Genomic DNA, 6,295 nt, shown 5'->3' on the forward strand with positions numbered 1-6,295 from the left:
AAAGATACATACTTTAGGATCCCCCCACCCACCTGCCAAAAACAGAACTATAAGGAGAAATTTGTTTTAAAATATAACATTTATTCTATCTTTTGGTAATATAACAGATGGAGTAGACAAAAAGACAAAAAATCAGAGTAAAGAAATGTTAATCCTCAAACTAGATTGAAAAGTCCTAATGAGTAATCTGTACCTAACCGAGAATATAGTTTCTTCTCTTATATCCATGAAGGTTTTACAAAATTCAATTGAGTAATCTGGCCCACAGAGAAAATCTTGAGTAATGTTTACAAGTTCAGATTCAACAGGCTACATTCTCTGATCACAGTAAAACCATAATTACAAAGAAAGAAAGAAAAGATAACCAAACTACTTTAACCAGTTAGAAACTAAGAAACGTTCCTCAATAGCTAGGATCAAAGTGAGAAATCAATTCTGAAGTTGCACCTTTCACACCAGAGTTTATGAGACACAGCTACATTTAGAAAAAAGTGTAGAGTCTCAAATCCTTTACTATTAAAAAAAAGACTGGGAAACCAAAAAATAACCGTTAGGAATTTGACTCAAGAAGGTAGAAAAAGAACAAAATGAAGCAAACACATAGAAAAATGAAACACAAAACAAAAAAATCAAGGTGGCAGTTAATAAAAGCTTAAGTACATAAAGCTTAAGTATATAGTAAAAGCTTAAGTACATAAATATAAATTTAGGGAGTATAAATAAAACAAAAAGGTAAGCCTCTCTAATAATTGACTATATGGCTCAGCTCCTGGAAAATCTGATGAAGTTTAAAAGAAAAAAAATACAATACTAGTAATAAAAAAGGAGATATTGCACCAGATACGTAGTGCATTAGAGAACTAATATACTAGTTATCGTGGAATATGAGATATAGGTCTAGAGCAACATACTTAAACATTTAGGTGAAATATGTGAGTCCCCGGGTAAAAATGTAACAGTGAAAATTAATGAAAATATCCCTAAGGGGCCCGTGAATATAAAAAGAATAGGAAGAGTAGTTCAAGTCCATCATTTGAGACATACCAGTACCCACAGGCAGCACTGCTTGACACACCTCTACTGGCACAGGAGGCCTGGCTGGGGCTGGCAAAGGCAGATGTGGCAGAGGTCCCAGTCCTCTTCCGGCAACCCTATAGGCTTGAAATGGGCAGAGCCAGCTGGAAAGGGCAGACCCAGGGCAGGGTAGTGGGAGGAGGAGGACAGGACAGGATGGGCAGGTTTGTGGGGGAGACAGATAGACCAGGACTGGACTGGCAGGGGCCAAGGCTGACAGAAAAGGCCGGGACCTCGTGGTATGGTAAAGGGTGGAACAAGGTGAGTGGGGGCAGGGACATAATTGCTATGACACCCTGAACTCTCCTCAGTGTCCCAAAGTGGAATCACCAAGGAGGACTATCCCACACTCACCTATTCCCTCCATTGCAACGTTTCCCCAGCACCTCTGGCCTGGGGAATATTAACAATTATACAGAAGTTGGTCAAGGGACACTGATCAGGTGCCAACTACATATTTGATGGACTGGGATGGGGGACTTAGGAGAACAAGAGTCACTGGCATTCCCTTCATAAGATCACATCTCCGTTGACAGAAGAGGATGCACCGAGCACAGTGGGCATCACAGGCACCCCCAAACGTGCACTGTAGCCCACCCCCCAAGTAAAGCTGCACTGTCACCCACCACCACTGGAGGTTCGGAATTGGGTTTGTGGCCAGAGAGAACGGCTTAGGGGCCACCAGAGGATATTAAAATCTCTTGTTCTAAAGTTTTTAAACAAAACTCTGGATGGTGGGAGATGAGGGCAGGGCAGATCTCCTGGCCCAGATTCAGGAAAGAAAGAGACGGAGGATACAGGAACGGACAGAAAGGGGGGGATTTTGAGGACCACCCCACCTCAAGGAGGCGTAGACCGAGACAGGAGACTAAATGGGGAACAGAGAAGCACAGAGAAACTCTGAGATGCCCTGAGAAGGATGTTAGAGGAACAGGTGTGTGAGGAATTCGTAGAGTGTCTCCCTTGCACAGGGTGTTGAGTACAGGACCTCAGCTGAGCAGAGCTCAGCTGTCTACTCTGGAGCGTAGGTCAGTGGTGAGCGGGTCATGCTGGGTTGTCTGATGAAGCATCAGGGCCAGCAGCCCTGCCCGATTCTTCATGGCTGTGCGCACCTTGTGCTCCTGCTCAACCAGCTCTTCCAGCTTGAGCAACTGTGGGGGGCAAGCATGAGAAGGGCCTTCTAGGATTCCATCCCGCCCCTCGGCCCCACTCAGCCTTGTAACGTACCATGCGCACGCGCTCTAGGTCCACCTCGGCACGTCTCAGCTTCTCCCAGCAGTAGTGGTGATTGCACAAGCGTTTGGGGAGGCAACAGAAATTACCGGTGGGCTCAAAGACGTTTTTCACTAGTGGGCAACCGCACACTTCTTCATCCGGTACCTGTGGGGAAGAATGAAAGATGATGAGGTACGTGAAGGGTGGCAAATGGAGGGTGATCAGGCAGGCAGGATGCAAGGAAGAGGGGAATAGAGGGCAGGCAGGCAGGAAGGAGAGGAATGGGGAGTGGTGACCTAGCGGGGGGAAGAGAGGAATTCAGTGATTAGGTAAAGAAGAGGGGGCCAAAGGGGGATGATCAATCATGGAGAATGGAGGAAGAAGTTAAGCAGGGATGTAGGAATGGAGGTGATCAGGCAGGAAGGACGGAAGAACAGAAAGAGATCAAACAGGAAGGAGAGGAAGGATGGAGGGGGGGGTCTGACAGGGAGAAGTAGATGAATGAGGGTTGGTAAAGCATGGGGGAGGTGAGGAATAAGGCTGGGAGGGTGAAAGGGATGGGGGCTGATCAAACAGGGAAGAAGAAGGGATTTAGGACATGACAAGCAGTGAGAAGGCGATTGGGGAAGTGAGGCAGGGAGAATAAGAATGGAAGGAAGTCAGCAAGTGAGAAGAGAGGAATTGAGGGTAACCATGCAGGGAGGGAGGGGGGATTGTGGGGTGGTCAGGCAGGGGCTAGGAAAAGAAGGGAGATGAGCAAGCAAGGAGAAGGGAAGAATGGGGAATGGTTACGCAGTGAGGAGCAGAGGAACGGAGGCTGGTCAGGCAGAGGGAGAGAGAAATGTTGGGGTGCGGGGTCAGGCAAGGAGATTATGAATAAATGAACAGGCAGGGAGAAAAGTAAAACTAGAAAGTGATTGGGCAGTGAGGAGGGGGGTGTAGGGGAGGTCAGGAAAGGAGGAGGGGATACATAGGGATTGGTCAGGAGGCATGAAGGCAGTCAGGCAGAAGGAAGAAGGAATAGGAGGCAATCAAGCACTGGAGGACGAGAGGAAGGTGGTCAGGTAGGGAGAAGGGGAAGAATGGAGGGCGATGAGGTAGAGAAAGAAAAGTCTCACCTTGGGGTCCTTCGAGTGCTCAGGGCATAACACCTGGAGTCGCTTACAGTAGCTCTTACTCCGTGGGTCGTAAACATCACAGAAGAGCCTTGCGGTTCTGGGGAGAGGTGAAAGTGAGGTGCTAAGGGTCAGGAGGAGGCTGGTCCCACCCTGAACCCTGCCCACACTTTGTCCCCAACCCCACCTATACCCTGCCGCTAATCTGCCCACCTCTGTCTCTGAGCCTACCCACATCCTGCCCTTGATCTTGCCCACCCTGCTCCTGACCTTGTCCACATCGTGCCTTTGACCCTGAGCAGCACTCACACTCACCCCTCAATGCGAGTGGGGTACATGGACGTGAAGGGCGATTTGCGCTCATACTGGGGAAAAAAGAGTACAAATGGGAGGAACTATAGACACACACTGCGTAACCTCCCATGAAAAAGCCCCAAACAACACATTTGCTCCCTGTGGACCCTACGCTCCTGTCTGCTCAGCCGATGTCCCCCCCTCACCAGTGGCTGATGCCCAAATCTTGGCCCCTTTACTGGGGGTGGAAGAAAAGCACAAATGGGTAGAGCCATGGATGTGTGTTGTATTCTCTTCTACAACAAATACCCGGGCACCAAACCTGCCCCCCTCCTCATGGACCCCACCCAGCCAAAAACACCCTTGCCCCATCTTCCCCCAGCCAATGCTCCAACCTTGGCGAAGCAGCGCTCCATGTGGCGCAGGGCAACCTGCGTATTGATGGGTTGCCCGCAGGAGACACAGAAGATCTGCAGGTTGACGCTGTTCCTGCCATGCTTGTCACTCTGCATAGGACCGTAGAAGGGCCAGTAAAGCAGTGCAGGGTGGGGACGGCAGGGCAAGATATCAGGCACCTTTCTGCTCCACCCCACCCATTCCCACTCACCTCTTCATCTTTGCACACAGCCTGCTGCTTGCCACGCTGAATGATGGCCTCAAGTTCATGGAAATGGCACTCTAAGTCCTTCAGGCGGGTGTGGGTGTCCTGCTGCTCACGGTGGATGCGCTCAAGCATTTTCTTGCCATGCTCCTCAGCAATGCAAGGGCTCTTCTGCCACTGCTGGATGCGCTTGGGCAGGATCGCATAGATGCGGCTGGAAGGGGAGACAGCAAGAATGGAATGCGTATGTGGGGGCATCAAAATAAGAAGAAATGGATGAGTGGCCGAATGGTGGATGTTTAGGATAATGAATGGTAGATGAGTGAATGTTGGTGAATGCGTGCTTGGATGGTGGATGGTTGGGTGCATGGCTAGACAGCTGGGTGGGTAAGTGACTGTTGAGGGTGAATGAGTGGGTTGGTGGATGGAATGTGGATGGGTGGTTCAGCGGGTCGGTGGATGTAAGGGTGGATGGATAGGTGGGTGAGTGGACGAATGGTGGAGGATACATAGGTAGCGGGGTAGATGGACTTACAGCTGGCATAGATCATGCCCTACTTTATTCCCTGTTGCTTAACCTCCAGGTGCACTCACGCAGCTGCCAGCTTCATGCCACAGTCGTCCGAGCAGTACTTGGAGCCTGGCCGGGTGGGGTGCACACAGTCAGGCCCCAGGCACTGCCGCAGTGAGGCTGGGTGCTCGGCATCTGACTGCTCTGGGTCTTCTGACTTTTCCATGAGCTTCTGCTGCTTCTCCTTCCGTGAGACAAGAGTGGTCAAAGCAGGGGCAGGGGAATCAGTGTCAGCCCCCTAACCCTGTACTACTACCTTGCATTCTGCCCCCAACCTCTGCCTCCATGCCCCCCATTCCACCATTTCTGTCACCTTCCACTCCACTTTTTTCTTCAAATTCTTCCTTTTCTTCGTATCCATTGCCTGCTTCTGCAGTGCAGAATCTAGGAATGGGAAGTCCTCAGTGTCATTCATCCAGGGCTGTAGGCGAGAAAAATGCTGACAGGTCTCCCCAATTTGTTTCTTAAATGATCTCTGGACACTCCGTGCCGCCTCTCTCTTCATTGCTGAGCCTCCCTGCCTTCAATGTCCTTACCCTTCCACGCAGGGGCCCTGCCATACACTCATCAGGCTTTGATTGTCAAGAATCTCGTATATAAAAGTCCTGGTATAAGCTTCAGTACTGAGGCAGGTCCTTTTCAGACAACAGCTGGTGTGTGGCCTCCTTTCCTGCCGATGGCATTGCCCCCACCTGGTACTTCTGGGACAGCTCAGACTTCTGTAGTTGAGGCAGGTGTGATCGAGTGAGCAGTTGTCAGGGGGACTATGGCAAAGTCTCTGAGAGTATCACAGTTAAGAACTGACGGGCAGACCCTCGCACCAGCTCCATTCCCCCAACCACCCTGTGTCCTAGATTCACCAGAGACCAGGGATTATAAGTAGCGCTCCTGTGCTGATGGAAGGAGGGCTCTGGGTCAGCACTAAGTGGGTGGGGATGGGCTCACCCTGCCCCAACACTCCTGGCCTCACCCTCTGGCCACTGTGGCTGGGGCCCACAGCACCTGCCTGGATGCACTAGGTCTTGCCTGCCTGGGAATGACTGGCACCACCTGGCCCTGCTTGCCCACCTTATCCAGACACACTTGGCTAGTCCATCTGGCTGCATCTTGCCCAGTCGAAATCATAAGGCCCTGCATATCCACCCAGAAAAGCTAGACTCTACCTCCTTACACTTAGAGGGCTCAGCCTGCCTTGTCCACCCTCCAGGACACACCTGCTACCCTGCTTGCCCTACACCATGGTCCCAGACAAGCCTCCTCTGCCCAGCCGGCCCAGCCCCTCAGACATGCTCCGCCCACCTTTCTGTCCCGCCCAGTCTGCCTAGTCTCTCCAGGCTCCACATGCCTGACTCTGCCTTCTTGGACACACTCTGTCTTGCCTTAAGGCTCCCAGCCCTGTGGGTCCCATGCGCTGCCAGGCCCTGC

The 6,295-nt window shown here is 51.0% G+C and overlaps 1 pseudogene; it reads right to left on the reverse strand.

The window, feature by feature from the left end:
- Positions 1–2,078: 2,078 nt before the first annotated feature.
- On the reverse strand, positions 2,079–5,553 carry LOC132514280 (CXXC-type zinc finger protein 1-like; annotated as a pseudogene).
- Positions 5,554–6,295: the final 742 nt, after the last annotated feature.

Source organism: Lagenorhynchus albirostris, unplaced genomic scaffold (assembly GCF_949774975.1).
Source record: "Lagenorhynchus albirostris unplaced genomic scaffold, mLagAlb1.1 scaffold_380, whole genome shotgun sequence".
NCBI lineage: Eukaryota > Metazoa > Chordata > Mammalia > Artiodactyla > Delphinidae > Lagenorhynchus > Lagenorhynchus albirostris.